Source organism: Mus musculus, chromosome 16 (assembly GCF_000001635.26).
Source record: "Mus musculus strain C57BL/6J chromosome 16, GRCm38.p6 C57BL/6J".
Classification (NCBI taxonomy): Eukaryota; Metazoa; Chordata; class Mammalia; order Rodentia; family Muridae; genus Mus; species Mus musculus.
The window spans coordinates 24,392,237-24,410,685 of NC_000082.6; the positions used below are offsets into that span (position 1 = coordinate 24,392,237).

General features: G+C 46.6%; 1 protein-coding gene, 1 long non-coding RNA gene and 1 other non-coding gene across 8 annotated transcripts in view; 1 reads left to right on the forward strand and 2 right to left on the reverse strand.

Annotated features, from left to right (window-relative positions):
* Nucleotides 1–319: 319 nt before the first annotated feature.
* Lppos (LIM domain containing preferred translocation partner in lipoma, opposite strand) lies at nt 320–1,419 on the reverse strand. The gene is made up of 2 exons (NR_037954.1): nt 1,118–1,419; nt 320–871 (listed from the first exon to the last, which is right to left on the reverse strand). It is a non-coding gene; the product is annotated as an LIM domain containing preferred translocation partner in lipoma, opposite strand (long non-coding RNA).
* Lpp (LIM domain containing preferred translocation partner in lipoma) overlaps nt 1,114–18,449 on the forward strand; it is a 599,229-nt gene continuing 581,893 nt past the window's right edge. For 2 of the 6 annotated variants that reach the window (XM_030249029.1, XM_030249032.1), the window contains exon 1: nt 1,294–1,368. The gene's annotated coding sequence lies outside the window, so the exon portion shown is untranslated. Of the gene's footprint in view, nt 1,369–1,448; nt 1,548–18,449 lie in introns of those variants that run through there. The other 4 variants (XM_006521957.4, XM_030249028.1, NM_178665.5 and 1 more) reach the window with 3 other exon arrangements.
* On the reverse strand, nt 14,119–14,181 carry Gm24440. Its single transcript, XR_003951985.1, has one exon. It is a non-coding gene; the product is annotated as a U7 small nuclear RNA (small nuclear RNA).

Sequence of the window (18,449 nt, forward strand, 5' to 3'; positions counted from 1 at the left end):
CTACCCAACCCAATCAAAGACCAGAATGGGTGGTTGTGTTATTAGCATGGGTTGAAGTTGTTTGGGAGACTGGGGTAAAGCAAAGGATACAGGATAGAAACACCCACACCCCCACCCACACACCCACACCCAAATCTGTGTTTTTGGTTAGTTTGTGACAGTGTCTATGTAAACCTCTCTTGTGCCGGGATGAAAAGCGTTCACTACTGAGGGCCAGAGGGCTTCCAGTGTCTCCTAGCCGGAATCTTAACCTAGTAAAAGGGGTTCTCATCGTTGCTCACTTTTACAAATATCAAACACAAAATATCCAAACCCAACCTTCCAAGAACAGGCTTGTCTTTATTCAAACCAGTTCACCCAGTTCGTGTATTTTCTTTTTTTAAGCTGTAAGAACAGAGCAAGCTTTCTGGTTGGTTTTCCGGCAGGGCAGGGTTGGGAAGCAAAAGTTAAACTCCAAAGGTTCTTGTCTTTGAACAAAGGACAGGAAGTTGCCCTGAAGCACTCGATTGCCATTGTTTCTCAAGGCTTGTCAACCACAACCTTCCAGGAACTGGGGTTAGTCACTTCAGTGGGTCAAGTCATCTGCCTAGCTCTAACTTGGGTCTAAGCTCACAGTTAGAGGCCGGGTCGTGCCTGGAGGCGGAAACCCAGCTAAGAGTAGAATACTGGCTCCTCTCCACGGGGCAGGACTGGGTCAGGTCCCAGCTTCGGAGCTCTCCTGTGCGAAGGGAACTGAAGTTGCTCTCTACCATCCCGGACTTCTGAGTCCTGCTGGAGTCCTGGGCGGGGCTCCGACGAGGCTCTTAGGGTGGGGGGTGGGGTGTTCCATGGCAGGATCTCTTTGCTCAAGCTCAGCTTTCCAATCTGTCGTCTGCAGAACAGACCCGAGTTGTGCCGGTTTCTCGACTTCCTCCTGCATCTCCTTCCTCTTCCTCCAGTGGAGGCAGATCCCTCTTTTCCTTCCTCTTCCCATGCTCCCTGTACCCCCTCCTCCCCCCGCGTCCCCTCCTCCAGGAAGTGCATTGCCCAGGGTCACCCACCTCGAGCCGCCGCTGCCCCCCGCGCCCCCTCCCCGTCCGGCTAGTGCGGCGGCCCGCGGGCACACGCCTCCCCATACCTTACATGGACAAATGCGTGCAGGCAAAGTCAGGAATTCAGGCCCCTGACGTCAGCCTCCAGCGCTCAGGGCACCGCACGGGAGACCGCGGGGAGGGGGTGGGGAGGAAGGAGGGGGAGAGCACCAACCAGCAGCCACTCCCGGCCTGCTGCTGAAGTTTCACTTTTTGTCTGTGGGTTCGCTCCCGGGGCCCGCTCGAGCTTTCCCGGGATAAGTAGCGTTAGCGGCGGGGGAGAGCCGGCCGCTGCAAGGTAAGGGCCGGCAGCGGGGCCGGGCACCGGGGAGGACGCGGGCCGGGCGGAGCGGGCCGCTGCGGGCCGCGGGCCGGGCCGGGACAATGGGAGGGGGAGTGCCCGGCACCTCCTCCTCCGCCCGAGCCTCCGCCTCCAGCCGTCGCGGCCGCCGCTGCCCGGTCCACCTCCTCCCCCAGGTATCGTAGCGAAGGCTTCCTCCCGCAGCCTCGGCCCGCGGGCGCCGCTCGACCCCCCGACCCCCCGGGGGACGGGCCGCTGAGGGTGGTGGGGAGCGCGGGGCGCCCTGCTCCGCCCCGCCCGCCGCGGAAGTGCGGGTCCCCGGCCGGGAAGCGGGGGTGCACGCCGTGGGGGAGGGGCGGATGCGGGAGTCCCCAGCGCGCCCCCGGCCCGGGCCTTTCTGGGTGCCCAGGGGGCGGGGCCGCGCCCGGTGGCTTCGAGCTTTCGTGGAATCCCAGTTGTCACCGCGGAAAGGGCCTAGGGACCCAGTGACTCGGAGTCTTCCCATTTTACAGTCAGGGCAGGCGAGGCAAAGAGAGGCAGGCTTTCCTGGAAGTCATCCCTGGAAGGTGGAGCCAGGTTAAGATCGGTGGCTCCGGACCTCTGCTCCCCTGCTGCCTTTTTAAAATTTTTTAAAAAATTTATTAATTAATTTATCTTTTTGTAAGCGGTTGTGGAGTCTCCACTGCTTTTAAGCACTGTAGGTTACAGAGGCCAAACTTTGCCCTCTGGGAGCGCTCACTGGAACGCAGGAGCCTAACCTGACTCAAAGTAGGAAGGGCCAAATCCTGGAGAGAACGCAAAGATCAGGTTTTTTTATGGGAGTTCGCGGAAGGACTTTTCTTATTTTGGCCTCCATGGCCGGACCCGAAATCCCAGAGGGGCCTGTGATTGACTCCTTTGAAGGATAGGGAGTTTTCTTAAGTAAAAAAGGCGAGGCCTTTCGTGTCAGGGAGGCAGCTGCAGACCAGAGAAGGCTAAATAAGGGTGGGGAGTGGGCGTGGGTGGAATTGTGTTCGTGGCTTGGGGTGGGAGTATGACAGGAGACCGTGTCAGTGGAGTTGTGGCTTGGGTACTTGGACAGGGCAGTGTAAACTGTTTCTGGCCTTCTTTCTCTTTAGGAAGGGGGTCCACTGCTTCCCCTCCCCCACAAGGAAGGCCTGGCAAGAGCTCTCCGCGGATCCTTTCTGGGACTCTCCTGTTTCTATACACTCCCTTTGCAAACTTGCCTCTGCAGTAAAACTTTTTCTCAAAGATGTTAGTGACTTAATGGTTCACTGTTTTCACTATTCCCGGCACAAGCGAGTTTTCAGACAAGCTTTAGGGGAAGAGGGAAAGTGTACAGGGCTACTGTAGAGTGTGTCAACCTCTCCCAGCGGGACCCTTTCTCAGTTTTACAAACAGGAAGTAGACCCCGGTCCACAGAAGTTGAATTGCTAGCCCCATATTCACTGCTGGATTGAGGTGGGGTGGGGGATGTTGGTGCAGAAACCCAGTAAGAATCTTGCTTTCCCAGGAGTCTCCTGGTGTCCTTGCCAATGCCAAGGGGCACTTAAAGAGGAAACTGTGTATCTTGTATGTAATCTTTGGAAGGTAGCCTGTGGAATCCAGAATACAATCTATTGAGGATTAGCTATGTGAAGGGTAGGGGGACACACCCGGGTCCTGAGCTTGGGCAATGCCTTGTCTTGCCTATCTTGAACTCCCTCCTTCCTCTCTTTCCCAACACCACCTCCTGCAATTCCTTGTATGCAGCTCTGGCCTTGGAGTTGGGCATAGGCAGTGGGAGAGGAAGCCAAGTTCCTGACTTGGTTATTAGGCCTAGGACTGAGTAGCACCCTTTGTGGAGGGACAGTCTCTTGTGCGAGGAGGTGATTCCTCTGAGAAAGGTAGACATTTCCAGAGTGGGAGAAGAGACATGATTCTGAAAGGCTTTAGGAATGTCGGGCCATCTAGTTTGCATATGACTTTTGAGGGTTTTGAGCAGGCAGGAACATGATTTAGAGAGTTGGCATCGAGAAGCAGCCTCCTGCTGCCCGGTTTCAAGGAGAGGTGATAATTTGGCTTAAGAAAATGATCATGGGCTGTTGTTTCATTTGCTTGGCATGTGTTGCTGAAGACCTATTATGTACCACCACTGTCAAATATAAAAATTGTATGGCAGGTTCTTATTTTTATTGAGACCGATCTTATTAAATAAGTTCAAATACACCTTTTTTTCCATGTCTTTATACCATTGAAATGTGATTGCCGCCGGGCGTGGTGGCCCACGCCTTTAATCCCAGCACTTGGGAGGCAGAAGCAGGTAGATTTCTGAGTTCGAGGCCAGCCTGTTCTACAAAGTGAGTTCCAGGACAGCCATGGCTATACAGAGAAACCCTGTCTTGAAAAAGAAAAAAAAAAAAAAAAAAAAAGAGAGAAATGTGATTGCCTTTTAACTAAAAATGTATCCTAATTGAACAAGTTTTTATTCTAAAGTTGATAACAATACACATCATATAGTCACAGTTTTAAATTTGGTAAAAATTTGGTTGTCAGGTCCTTTACGAATGTGTAATACTTTGGCATTTTATAAAGAAACATTTCTATCAAATATTCTAGGTGAATCTCTGACAAATAAGCCTGGTGACAGGGCCATCTCCACTTTAACCTTTTAACTGAGGCTTCAGAGCTAATTAGAGGTGTATACATAACTGTTAATTCCGAGCTTGGAGCTCTTGATGGGCGTGTGTATCCTGGCTGTGGAGCTAATATGGCTTAATTGGGTTAGATTTGATTTCAGAACTATGGCTTATAGGGCTGAAGTGATGAGAGCGGTTAAGCCAAGGACAGCGTAGCTTGTAAGGGCTGAGAAGAAACGAAAGGGTAACTTGTTAAACCAGAGGCTGGAGGTACAGAAAGGAGAAGGCTCAGTGGGGAAACTGAGTCTCAAGCCTGCTCCTTGTAGACCCAAGACACTGAGTCTGTCTGCTACTGGGAGTACCAGAGGAGGCCTTTCTTCCTGTGTGGGAGGAGCACCAGGTGTGCATGGTTGCGGAGGTACGTGGAGGGTGTGGTCAAGTCTTTTGGCTACTCAGTAGGCCGGAAATGACCAGCCTCGGAAAGTAAGCCACCATATATGGGTCCTGTCTGAATTGAATCTCCAGGACTAAGAAACGTCAATGCAGGAAGTAAGGCCTTAGATGGAGCGAGCAGACAAAGGAGCTGCTGTGCAGGTGTGCACAGAATAGGCTGCTCCATCCAGTTCGGCTGTGTTTTAAAGGGTCAGCATGTTTGTGGAGGTTAGAGGACAACTTTGTGGAGTCTGTTGGGTTTCAGAAACTCAGAGCACCATGTTTGTACTGCAAGCGCCTTTGCCTACTGAGCCCTTTTGCCTGCTCTGAAGGGGAGGACTGCCCCCCCCCCCCAAAGTATACTTTATATTTGTCTTGCAGCTGTGGGGGCCATGAATCATATTGAGGTTCATGGTTCATAGGAGAACAAGGCTGGGTGGGGTCTCTGGAACCTTCTGGGAGATTGAGCATATGATGTTGAGGAAGAAGGCAGCACAGGATCGCTTTTTATAAGTGTATGGGTGAATTTGACCCAGCACAGTCAGGAGGCCCTCAGAGGTAGATGTGTGCATTGGTGGGTGGAGACATTTCCTGGAATATGGCTTTGGAATGCAGTATTTGGCCTAACTAAACTCTTTAGAGGTGAGAGAGAGGGAGAGGGAGGGAAAATGTTTGTTGCTTCTGCGTGTACAGAAGGTTGAACTTGGGTAGACATCAGTTGGCCTGGAAGTACATGTGAACACAGACCCTTCTGGTGATTGGGGGAGGAGCGTTGGGAAGTATGTTGGGGTGTTTGCTGTAGTTGGCCCAAGGCTTGGAAGAAACAGCTAATATGTTCCTACTATATATCCTAGGAGTGAGATTGGTCACTAGCTGAGGGCTAAAGGCAAAAGGCAGTAAGGCATAGAAGATGGCTATACAGCTGAGGCCGGAGGATGCTTATCTTCCTAGCCTTTCTAGGGAGCAAAGCAGTTTTGAAGTTTTGAATGCTTAGCATATGCTCAAGTAATTACCATACTGGTTCCCTAAAGTAGGATTCACGGTTGCTGTGGTTTGGGTGCAGTTTGTCTCTCGAGGACTCTGTTGAAGGCTTGGTCCCCGTGTATGTACACATAGTGGGAGCATTAAAGGTGACGTCTAGTGGATTGGTCTTTAGATCGTTATGGGACTGTCTTTTGAAGGGATTTTCTTGAAACCCAACTTGAACAGTTATGGAAATGTCAGCCCGACTTCTGATTGGCTCTTTTCTGTTGGGTGATGTGACTTTTCGCCTGTGGACGCTCCCATTCCTTTTTTGGTGCCATCCTCCAGGCCTTCACCAGAGCAGAGGTGATATTGGTGATATGATTTCAGTTTCTATGAACCCTGAGTTAAGGAAGCCTCCTTTCTTCATAATGGTCCCCAGTGTCGGGTATTATTACGTTAGAAGAACGAAAATTGGCCTGGTGTGATGAACACGTTCTCATTTTACAGATGAGAAAGTGAGTTTGGTGAGATAAGGTTGCAGAGCTAAGTGGCATGGTTAGTTCTGAGCACTTGCCTGGCCTGTGGCGTCCTCACTGGGCACTATTTATTATCTGTGTCCCTAACCAAGAAAACTTGAGATCCATGCATAGTATTTTCAGTGCACATGCATTCACCTGGGGATGAAGCTGGGAAAGTGGCTTCTTGGGTCCATGCAGATGTTCCTTCCCTTCTGCTAGCATGCCACCATGCCTTCTACATAGCCAGACTGTGTGGGAATGGGGCCAGCAAGTGAATGCTCCTTCCAGTGAACCTTCCCTCCTATTCTCTTAGAGTGGTCTGGATTCCATTACCCAATAGAGAGGTATTGGGACAGTAAGAAAGTGCTGAAATATTGGGGAGACTGGTTTTCTGTCATTTCCTAGACGTTATGGACCCCTAGGGGATCCTGGGTGTCCTCTGGTGATAAAAGGTGTCCTTCCTGTTGCCCTTCCATGAGCTATGACCCTTCATAAATCTTTCTGTCTCTTGACTGAAAGGAATCAGCTATGTTCCCCTCTGTCACCTTTCTGCCTCATGTACACAGTGTATGTTTTATGGCTCAAGAGATAAAAGTCCTGTGGCTGTAGCGGTAAAATACCCCGACCAGAGCAGCTGAAGAAAGTGTTTTATTGTGGATAAATAAACACACAGAGACAGGAGCTCGGGACAACTGGTCCCATTGCATTTGCACTTAGTAGGCAGAGAGGAGAGAGACGGATTCTTGCGGTAGGCTGGCTTTCTTCAATTTGTTCACTCTAGGATCCCAGCATATTCAGCGGTCCCAGAGATTGTGGTGGCTAGGCTTTCCACCTCAGCGAACCCGATGAAGATAATTCCTCACAGGTTTGAGCTGAGGCTTTGTCCTAGATTTCCTAGATCTATCTAGTTGACTATTAACCACCACAGGCTCCTGTGAGCTGTTTCTTGTTTATTATTTGTGGAAGGGAGACAGATAACCTGCTCCAGTGCCCCTGACAGGGCATCTGGCACAATGAATAAAACTTGTTTTGTTTTCATTTTGAGTCCCTCTTGTCTCTAATATTCTGACTTAACCATTAGGTAAGTCAGCAGTGTTTATAATGTAATGATAGCCACTTCATAGGACAGAGTTGCTTTTCTCCCTCTGTTCTGAGGCAGGTTGGCCTTTGAACTCACTATGTAGCTGAAGATGGTCTTGAACTCTTAACCTTCTGCCTTGACCTCTCAGGTGCTATGATTACAGGGGTTTGCCACTAGGACGAGATCTCTTCTTTACCTTAAATGAGTGGTTCTCAACCTTCCTAACGCTGGGACTCTTTAATAAGCTCCTCCTGTTGAAGTGATCTTCAAACATAAATTTATTTTCAATGCTACTTCATAACCATAATTTTCCTACTGGTTGAATTGTAATGTAAATACCCGAGAATGCAGATGGTCTTAGGCAACCTCTGTGAAGTCATTGTTGGATCTCCAGAAGGGTCATGACCCACAGGTTGAGAACCATTGCTTTGAACTGTTCTTCCTGGACTGTAGATGTAACTCAGTGGTAGAGCACGTGCGGAGCAGTTTGTCAGACTCTGGGCTCAATCCTCAGCAAGAGGCAAAGCTGCTGAGGTTTGCAAGGATGTCTGCAGTGAAAATGGGGGGCGTTCACAATGCCTGGAAGAGTGCCTGGCTTGTGAGAGCTACTCTGGAAAGATTTCCGGCCTGAAGAGGGGGCAATATTGTTTACTGCACCACAGGATGTAGACACAGGGAAGGACCAGTGCTGTAGAGCCTAGAGCATGCAGAGACCTGGGACTGAATTAATTATTGTCTGTACCTGCTACAGGTGGCACTCACCCGTTGGTCAAGGCTAAGGGTGAAGCCTAAGGTCTGGGAATAAGTGGGACTTGCAGGGTGAGCCACGATAAAGGATTGTTACAGGCCAGTTCCTCTTCTCATGCATCCAGGTGGTTGGTTGTGCCTCTGCCTTTTGAATGGATACCGCTGTTTTCCCACCTGACATCATAGACTCAGGCTTTTACAAACCTTATTCTCATGGGCAGAGATCCACTTTGTGCCACAAAGGAACTTCTAGGTTTTTGTTTTTTGTTTTTTTCTTATTTAACCCTATCTACTCCATGCTAGGTATGAGAGTAAATAGCTTATGTCTTATATTAAGTTCAATACACTGGTTCTGTGTGATTACCACGTGTGAGGCAGAAGTGCTCACCCTGCATTTCGTGCTGACTTACAAGGAAAACCAAGATACTCTGTGCTTTCGAGTAGAGACCAAAGCAGGCTCAGGACCCAGGGAAGTGAGAAAGTAGCCAGAAGGAACAGCTAAGAAAGCATGGCTGCTCACCTGGAATCCCACTGAAGACTGTAGCAAAGAAGACCTTTGGCCTGATGGATGGATAGGCGCTCTCCTAATAGAAAAAAAAATTGGCAGGCAGGGGAATTTACACTTTTTATTATTTTCATTGGCGTGTAGGGCAGAGGACAGAGGACAACTTGGGAGAGTTGATTCTTACCTTCTGTTGTGTCCACAGGATTTGAACTCAGGCTTGGCAGCAGGTGCTTTTGCCAGCTGAGCCATCTCACTGGCTCATAGGCAAAGGGGTTTTTTAAATGTGTACCCAAGCCTGAGACTTGTGTGTGGAACAATATACAAGTGTGTTTATAGATCATCGTGAGCAGTGGAACTGGCCAGGGAAGCATAGATGGTAATGTCTGTAATGTGAGTGGAAGGTTATAGGTGGTTGGATCTGTGCTCTAGGCAGCTCTGGTGGCATAGTGGTGGCAGGTCAAGACTAGCATCTGGGACTAGCCCAGGAGGGAGGGAGGGAGGGAGACAGAGAGAGAGAGAGAGAGAGAGAGACTGACTGACTCAGTCTTGGCTGAGAAAAACTGACTTCACAGATGAGGAAACAGGAAAGGCACAGATTTTCTCAATAGCCCCTGGCCCTTGTTCCCAGGTAGGCCTTTCCTCCAAGGTTTGAACAGTTTGTTCAACAGGGGACCAAGAATACTCAGGTGCGAAACTTTTACTTGGAGCTTTGAAAACATTATGATTAAGGTGGTGGTTCAGTTACAGTCAGTGTGCCTTGGGATTTATAAGTCTTTGTGCTGCTGATGCCTGTTACGGCTCACAGGAACCAGACTCCTTAATCTTTGCTAGCTTTCACAATTCTTGAGACAACCCTTGTCACCATCCCTCGTTATTCAAGCTTTACTCTATTCTGTTCTGTTCTATTCTATTCTATTCTTTTAGACAGTGTCTCATTATGTAGCCTTAGCTGACCATATATGGGCCAGGCAGGTCTCCAACTTTCAGGTATTCTCTTGTCTCTGTCTCCCTAGTACTGAGATTAAATGTGTAGACCAGCACTCCGAGCTGACTTTTCCTTGTCTCTTTAAACCTGTGTATCAGGACTCAGCCCTCCACACCCATTAGTATTTCTTTGCGTTGAGTAGCACTTGTTATGTGGGAAATGCATTTTATAATCATTTCTTATTACTTAGTTCCTAGTTGCAACTCAAGAGATGTATTGGTAAGATCTGTCTTTCTGGCAGAGAGTGGGCAAGAAGTCACGTGTGAGGAAACCTTCTCTTGGAGGCACAAGGCTTTGAGTGTCCGAGGGAGTAGTGGACTCATGTCCAAGATTTCTGTTGTGCTCCTTAAGTTTTTCATGTGAACATGCGATGGTTGTTGGGAACAGCCTTGTTTCAGATGCACAGGCAGGAAACAGTAATTTCACTGTGACTTATAGCATCATTAGCTGCCTGTGTGGGGCTTTGAAGGGGTCGTTGGAAGGTGACAATGTGACTGCTGAGCCCAAAGGTCTGGGTTTTAGTGGGCTGTCATTTTGACAGTGCCATCACCAGAGGCTTTTGTTGTAGGAAAAACAAAATGAACTTTTGAGTCACTCATAGGTTCAGTGATCTCAGGTCAGTTCTGGAACACTCCTGAGCTTCAGCTATGTTCAAAGTAATGATATATATATATATATATATATATACATACATACATACACACACATATACACACACACACACACACATATATACACACACATATATACACACATACACACACACACACACGCGTGCACGCGCACACACATACATACGCACATATATGTGTGTGTGTATATATATATATATATATATATATATATATATATACACACACACACTTTATAATTCATTACTTTCAAAGTAAAGAATTTCAAATCATATGATAAATCAGGATGCACGTGTAAAGATGAGAGGAAGTCCCATGACAGTACTTCATGAGTATCAATGGTGCGTCTGTGTATCTCACTTTGCAGATGTTTGTGAGGACCTCGATCTCTGTGTGGTGCTGAGATATACAGGTGTGTTCAGTTCAGAGTGCCCAGCATGACATTTAGATGTCATCACCTCTATGATCCAGTCCAGCTTGTACCATTTAAGAGGGGGACTTTCTCTGGGCATGGCTCTGGGACCTCTAGCAAGAGCACCATTGTTAGGAGGAAAGTGTTTTTTAAGCTAGTGAGAGCTTGGGGTTCTTGGTCATTTCCAGCTGTGCAGAATATTCAGGGAACAGCTGGGCACTGTTTCTCCTTCCACCATGACTATCTGCTCTAGCTGGGGTTTTTGTTTGTTTGTTTGTTGTTGTTGCTGCTGTTATGTTTGTATCTTTCTAGCCATAGGATTTTCTTCTGTAGCTATAGACTGTGAAATGGCCTCGCCTCTCTCCAGTATAGCTTTCAGTAAGTGAAATAGAAAGCTACAACTGAAGGGTAGAGCCAGGCTTTCCACAGAATCTAATGTGACAGGCAAACTGCAGGGGTAAGGCCAGGCCAGGACTCTGACCTTTGGTGTCTCAGCACTCTCAGAGTGGACCTTTTCCTGCTGAAGCTGTGCCCTGTGTACCTTGGTTGCTCAGTCTGGTAGCCAGCAGTTCAGTACCATTTTGCAGAGAGCTTTCGGATAGAGCGGGGAATAGTAAGGTGCATATGAAGTGCTTTCTGAATAGCCGAGATTATAGCCTGGTGCTACCTGGCCTTGCTAGAACCCCCCCCCCCCTTTATATTAAAAGACTTCTGAATGTAAGGTTTTAGCCTTGATTTCTTTACATAATAACACATCTATCTACAGTGGGCTAGTGAGATGATTCATCAGGTAAAACACTTGCTCTGACCTCTGTGCGTGTGTGCTGTGACCTGCAAGCATGTGTGTGCACACAACTTAATAAGTGAGTGAGTGAGTAAGCAAATAAATGGTAATGAAATGAAAAGCCGATCTACTGCTACCTCCTGCATGAAGCAGCCATCATTTCGGACTGTCCTGTTTCTGCCTATGTATGCCCTTGTTCCCCTTTCTTCTCAGCAGTCCTCTGATCTGAAGGACGGCTCACTTACAGGTCCTCCATGTGAAGACTGAAGGAGGCATTGCAAGTGACTTGAAAGACCCAGCTGCTGTTTTGTCTCAGGTGAGGCTAGGCACTCACGGAGCATGGCTGGATGATCTGCCTTTGGGAAGGCTGGATGTCAAGATTGTAACCACTTCGTTTATTCAGATGGTAAAGCATGTTACCCAGAGTCTGTGAAAAAGCACTGAGGGGCACAGAAGAGGCCACTGAGCTGGGGCTTCTGCAGGGGCTTGCTGGGAGTGCCTGGGCTTGTTGAGACATCCGAGGATGGGGAGACTTAGGCCTAGATGCGACAGGCGGCTGAAATTGCTCTCGCTACTAAGAGCTGGGAAAGATTGATTGTCTCTGTGTACTTTAGCTGGGTTCCTGGATCTGTTATTTTCCATGCTGTGGCCCATCTTGATAATGATCTCTAACTATAACTGTGGGAGCTCAGAGCAGTAATGCATAAAGAGCCAGGCGCTCACAGTGTTACCCACACTGGCGGTTTCTAATGAATTCCCACTAAGTTCCGCCTTGTGTACCATCCAGGAAGAAAACAATTTTGTTGGCACCTGGACCTTCTGTCTTGTTTGGTATGAAAAGGAATCACTTTCAGGGACTATAGTAAGGTGTAGCCACCCAGAGGGCAGGGTGTTCTCTGACTCATGGGAAAGGTAAACTCTGCGGTGACCAGGCAGGTAAGTGGTACCTTTTCTTAGATTGAGGTGAAAAGGAGGTCAGCCTTCCAGTACTTTGTCATGTCTACCCTAAAAGTCTTTGTTTTGTTTTGTTTTCTTTTCTTATCTGGAGGTTAGCCAATTCACTTGAGAGGATTGATACTGTTAGTGTTACCCATCAAGTTAGCCCATTTATATATTCAACAGCATGTGGTGGCCTTACAAATATATGAATATCTTAGTTGCTGTGATGAAACACCATGGCCAAAAGCAGCTTGGGGAGGAAAGAGATTTTTTAGCTCATACTTCCATGTCATGGTCCATCACTGAGGGCAGGCAGGGCAGGAATTTGAGGCAGGAACTGAGGCAGAAGCCATGGAGGAATGTTGCTTACTGGCTTGCTCAGTCTGCTTTCTAATGCAACTCAGAACCATCTTGTAGGGGTGACCCTTCCCTAGTGTTAATGTGCCCACCTATATCAACCACCTTTCAAGAAAATGCACCATAGACTTGCCTACAGGAAGACCTTCAAGATGCTGTTTTAGTTAAAGTTTCTTCTTCTCAGGTATGTCTGTCTAGGTTTGAGTTGATAAAAACTACCAAGCACAGTGAATGCTACCATGGCTTAGGAAGCTGAAAACCCGAGTGCTGGGTGAGCCCCTACCTCTAGGTAGTCAAATAAGTTGTCAAGACAGTATGTACATGGGAGGCTATGGCAGAAAGACACTGAGTTCTATGTCAGCCTGGGCTACAGGAAGTTAGACCCCATGTTAGAGGAAAGAGTACACTTTTGTGTAGATAATATCTGGTGGCTGTGATTTGCTAGTGACTAACTCTAGGGTCCTTTACAGGGAGGCTGTACAGCTGGAAAGGTTATATTTGACTGAGCATTGAAGTCTGACTGGGAGTTTAGTGAGCTGGGGAGGTAGGTATAGAGGGCAGTAACATGGACAGAGGCATTTAGGTGAATAACCATATGATATCTGGGAAAATTGGATTTAAGGGAGTGGACTGCATAGCAGAGAGGCTGTGTGGGTGGTGGGTGTCAGCATACCTCTGATGTGACCTTGTTTTCCTCTGCCCAGGGTCTTAGAAAGGTGTGTTAGTCACTGTTCTATTGCTATGAAGAGACATCATGGCCAAGGCAACTAGTAAAAGAATACATCTAATTGGGGACTTGCTTACAGTTTCAGAGGGCTGGTCTCTGAACATTATGATGGGGAGCATGGTAGCAGACATGGTGCTGGAGAAGTACCTGAGAGCTCACTTCTGAGCCACAAGTCTCAGAGGGACATTGAGCCTGGCATGATCTTTTGAAATTTCAAAGCCTATCCTCAGTGACACATCTTCAGCAAGTCATACCTTTCCCAGTAGTGCCACACCTTCTAGTCCTTCCCAAATGGTTTGTCAAATGGGGATCAAGCATTCAAACATGTGGACCAATGGGATCCACTCTCACTCCAGCTGCCATAAAGGGTGACAAACTATTCTTAAGGAAGTTATCTTGTAAAGACCCTGGGAAGCCTGTTCAGTCAGAATATGTGTGGGTTCTTTGGGAGATAATGACTCTAATCTTTGAAGAACATTGACAGTTTAGACTGGAATATTACAGTAAAAATTCGACTGGTGTGAAGAGTGTTCAGGAAGGGTAGAGTGTTCTACAATTCTGATGGTTTTCTCTTTTCTTTTCTTTTCTTTTCTTTTCTTTTCTTTTCTTTTCTCTTTCTCTTTCTCTTTCTCTTCCCCTTCCCCTTCCCCTCCCCTTCCCCTCCCCCCTCCCCCTCTTCCTCCCCCTCCCTCTTCCCTTCTTTTCCCTTCTTTTCCCTTCTTTTCTCTTCTTTTTAACTTCTGAGAAAATATGCCAGAACATACCAAGAACCAGCCTCAGGGGTCCTGAGGGACAGGGGTGTTTGGGAGAAGCAAAATAAATGACTTGAAGTCAAATGATGGGGTGCAAGCTAACAGCCTTGTAGTCTGCTTGAGATGGCTACCTAGGCAGCTCTCCGTAGATAGCTCTTGGCATTGTAGTCTTCCTGAGACAGCTCTCTGCTAGAGACAATTCTCTCATTCTAGAAACAATTCTAAAAGCTCTCTGGATAGCTCATGAGTTTTCCAACCAAAGTCAGAAAAGCTGCTAGGAAAAAAAAATTCTTTGATATTTCTGACCAAAGTCAGAAATCCTGCTAGAAAAATTCTAAAAGAGCTGTGTTTACTCTCCAGAGATCTCCAGACAGCTCATCTCTTGCTAGGAAAAAATAGAACTGCTCTGGTAGCTCATCCCATGCAAACCAAAGCCCATTCTTTTATTTACATATCAATTCAATCCTTTACTCCCTTTGATTATTCCGTAAATTAGCATTTTACAACCATAGCCCCTTAAATCTTAGAAAAAGACAAAAAGTATATGTTTTAAAACATGGCAAATGAATCCAGAAATGTGTCTGCCTTTGTAAGCACCAACAGTAAGCTAGCTGGGTGGGATCCATCTCTGAGATCACCATTCCCACCATGTGTGGGCCTAAACTAGCTCTGTCCCAGGCTGACCTTGACCTCTGGAATCTTCCTGCCTTTGTAAGCAAAAAACAATAAACTTAGTTGGGTAGGCTTTTGCCCTGCACCACTCCCTAATCTCTTTATCTCCTTTCTTAGTATCTTTCTGACAACCCGGCTTATAGTGCAGCTGCCTCTGTTCTTTTAGATCTGTGAAGCCCCTCATATAATTTATATCGCATCTTTATAGTTTGCATAGTTGAGAGATTCTGTTTATATATTTTTGAACTCATGTTTTCAGAGTTCTTTCCCACATTCTTCCGGGATGTCCTGAAGGTCACAGCCTTTAACATCTCTGCTAAGGACATAAACACACAGTTGCCTCCTGGACTCAAGCTGTCTCTGGAGTCCAGAGACGTGGAGACATTAACCTTGGCAGAGAGGACGTTCTCAGATAACCTTGGCAGGGAGACTAATTTCCTGATAACCTTGGTGGGGAGAATATTTTCTGAAGGAGGAACATGAAGTAAAATATATAAACATGCACATATACGTACACATATACATTACACAAACAAACATCATACCTAGCAACTGTCAACACTCACAGAGGCTCACACCCTGCTGGCTCTGTTCCAGGGGCAGGGACCATGTCACTATGTCCCTTCCACATGGTCATGTGGATTTGGCATGAACCTTTTTCTCCTTCCTTCCTTCCTCCCTCCCTCCCTCCCTCCCTCCCTCCCTCCCTCCCTCCCTCCCTCCCTTCCTTCCTTTTTTTCTTTCTTTTTGGTGTTACTTGGGATCAAACCTAGTATTTTGTGTTTACTAGACAAGTGCTTTATCACTGAGTTTCTCTCCTAACCCTTGAACAGTAATTATTATAGAGGTTACTGTATCAGTAAAGCAGGAGACACTGGAGACTTAAGTATTATGTTAGCAAATTTATCACCAAGTTATATCTACGTTAAGAAAACAGAAAGAGTTCTTATCCTCATTTTCAATCTTGTATGTAATTCCTCCCTAGACCCTGTGTGCTTTGATGTGTGCCCATTCTTTTTGTTTTGTTTTGTTTTGACAGGGTTTTCTTATGTAGCTGGGCTGATCTTGAACTTGTGATTTTCCTGTCTCAACCTCCTGAGTGCTGTGATTGTGTGTGTTGTCACATTCATTCCTAAATGAATAAAGTACATAGTAAAACAGAACCACAAACAGAAGGATTAGAATCCAAGTAGGTTGGATTAATTTGGGCATGTTTTTGGTGAATTGGAAGGACCGATGACATATTTTCCCATTAAATAAAATAGTCAATTTAGATTTAATAAGGCAGTTATCTTCAGGTAATAAAAATGCAACTAACTTGCCATAACTATCTTGTTTAAAGTCAATTAAGAGTCTCGTATTCCTCACTTGCTGGATGAAATTTAATAGAACTTCAGTTAAGCATTTATTGCTTATTTAATTCAAAATTAAGTTAATCACCACAGTTAGTAACAACCACTGAGTATTTAATTAACATTCAGCAAACTATCTTATTAAGTCTAAATTAGATCCAGAAAGGTCTTGGTTATCCCTCTCTGTCTCCTTGTGCCCCTTTGCCCACCTCTTGCCCCAGCTGCCCCTGAAGGGCACTTGATGTTCTCGTGTCTTTCCTTTTCTTGTTTTTCATTTTCTTTTGGTTGAGACTCTACTTGCATAAAGGACGAGACAAGGCAGGGGTCTTTATGGGAACTTCTGGTTTGACATAAGGCTTAGAAACTTTTCCATTTGATGCCTTTCCACTCTCCTTTTCAAGGATTAACAAGTGCCTCCTCTTTGTGAACCATTCTTTTTAAACACTAAGGAAGAAACAGTGAAGGTCGTCTTGACATTTTTGGTTTTCTTTAGAGGAGCTGGCTCAGTTCATTCACGAAACAAGTATGGGTGATAGTGAATAGGGCCCCTTGCTGGGTACTCAGGGGTATACAGACAGGTGTCTGTCCTTAAGGAGGGTATACAGCCTAGAGTGGGAGACGCAGCATAAGAAGGCATCTTAGGATGAATGCTGTGAATCTTTGTGTCTGTGTTTGCCAAACTACTAAGCTGTTCTCTGAAAGCAATATGAGAAAGTCCAAGTTAGGTAAAGTGGTTATCTTTACCCTGACCTTTTCTGAATCGTTAGTAACCTTGCCAGCCGATTGTTTCCCAGGGAAAGTCTTCCCTTGCCCCCTTCCCCACTCAGGATATTCTGTACAATTGGTGTTTTGTTATAGAAGTTATTTAATCCCAATCTGGGGTTTCTACTCTGCCTCTGGCCATTTAGTTTCTGGATACAAGACACACACAACCTTTACATTCACAATTTGCCCTAATCAGCACAAGAACTGGGAGGAAACCTACCCTCTATGTTATTAAAATCTACTTTCCTATAGATAACCCCGAGTTATTACTATGTTTTATCTGGTCTGCTCTTAACTCCAATTGGGCAGCCCTCAGGGCCACGGTTTCATGAATTTACTGAACCCATGGTGGCTTCTCTCTTCCTCCCTCATGGTCTCCTTCAATCCTCCCCACCCCACCCCAGTCCCTAGGCCCGGGATCCCTAAAACCTGCTTATGTCTCTTCTGCCCAGCTATTGGCAAGATCTAGGCCTATGAGTGACTTCTCTCGTGTTTACAAGCTTTTGTTGTGCAAACCTTGTTCCTTGATTTAAAGCTATTGGTTAAATTAAATTGGTGATAGCCAATTACTGAAGGGATTAGAGATAGGTGGGTTTGGAGTGACCTGGTGGGAGGAGGGACGACCAGGGAGAGGAGGAGGAGGAAGAAGAAGGGGGAGAGAGAGGACACCACCGTAAGGGGACAGCACGTCTGGGTACACAGCTGGAGAGGTAGCCAGGCCAGCAGTAAGAAGAGTAGATTAGGGATTACTCCCCAGTAATTGTCAAAGCCAAACCCCCCCCCCAAAAAACAAAACAAAACAAAACAAAAAACATAGTCTGAGTCTCATTTTCTTTGTAAGCTAGTTGGGGCTAAGCTTAAATTGGTTGTACTGCAGTGATTTAGTTTGCCTTAGTAAAGCTGCTTTGGGTTATGGTACCTGACTCCCAGCTCTCCTAGCCAAGGAGGAGTGTGCCTTCACTCCTGTAGCTGTGATGGAGGATCAGATGTCCTGTGCTGGATGATGTCTGACTTCAGAGGCAGTACTGACGCTGGTGTGAACTACAGTTGGATTTTCTTCACGGTGAGAGGTGGGTCTTACAAAGATTGTGTAAGTAGAGTAACTTACAGGGAGCCAAATTACCATCAAGCTGCCTGGATAGCGATCTCTAACGCAGTGAGGTACCTTAGGTTAGTTCTTATTGTAGCTTGAATCTGGGAGGCAAAGAGGGAGGCAGGCAGGAAACTATTTGGGACCTAACTCTCTTTGTTCCAACGGAGCAACTGCCATCTGCAAAAGTGACCTCCATGTCTTCTGCAAGGTGTTCTGATGCCCTGCCTGGGCCGAGTCTCATCCTTCAGAATCTGCAACCTGGCTGGAGCATCAGTCTTGACTCCTTGGTGGGCAGCGTCCTTATTATAGGTCACTTTCCATTTATTCTGTTATGCAGCACTTCCCCATCTTTCCGTCCTCCCCAGCTTTTCTTACTCTGTTGAATCATCTACTCTTTCAGGTTTTTATTTGTGTGATCATTTTTAATTTGAGTCCAGCTATTCTTTCCTGTGTTCTGTCTTACACTTCACCACAGTAATCCTACCAGTGTTCTTTCTAGTAGAAGCCAGCAGATGGGGAGTGCTAGGTGGTACCCAGATAATCTACAGAATGTGATCCACCACAGCTCTGAAGGTGTGGCCCAGGATGCATTTGCTCAGTCTCCTTAATACTCTTCTCGTTTCTACTTCTGTATAGAAACAGGTATAGAAGGTGGAACTAGGAGACTTTCCCCCTCATTCTATTTTTGGGCATGGATATTCCCTTATCCTAGTCTGTTTACCTATCAGTGAAATGTCAGCA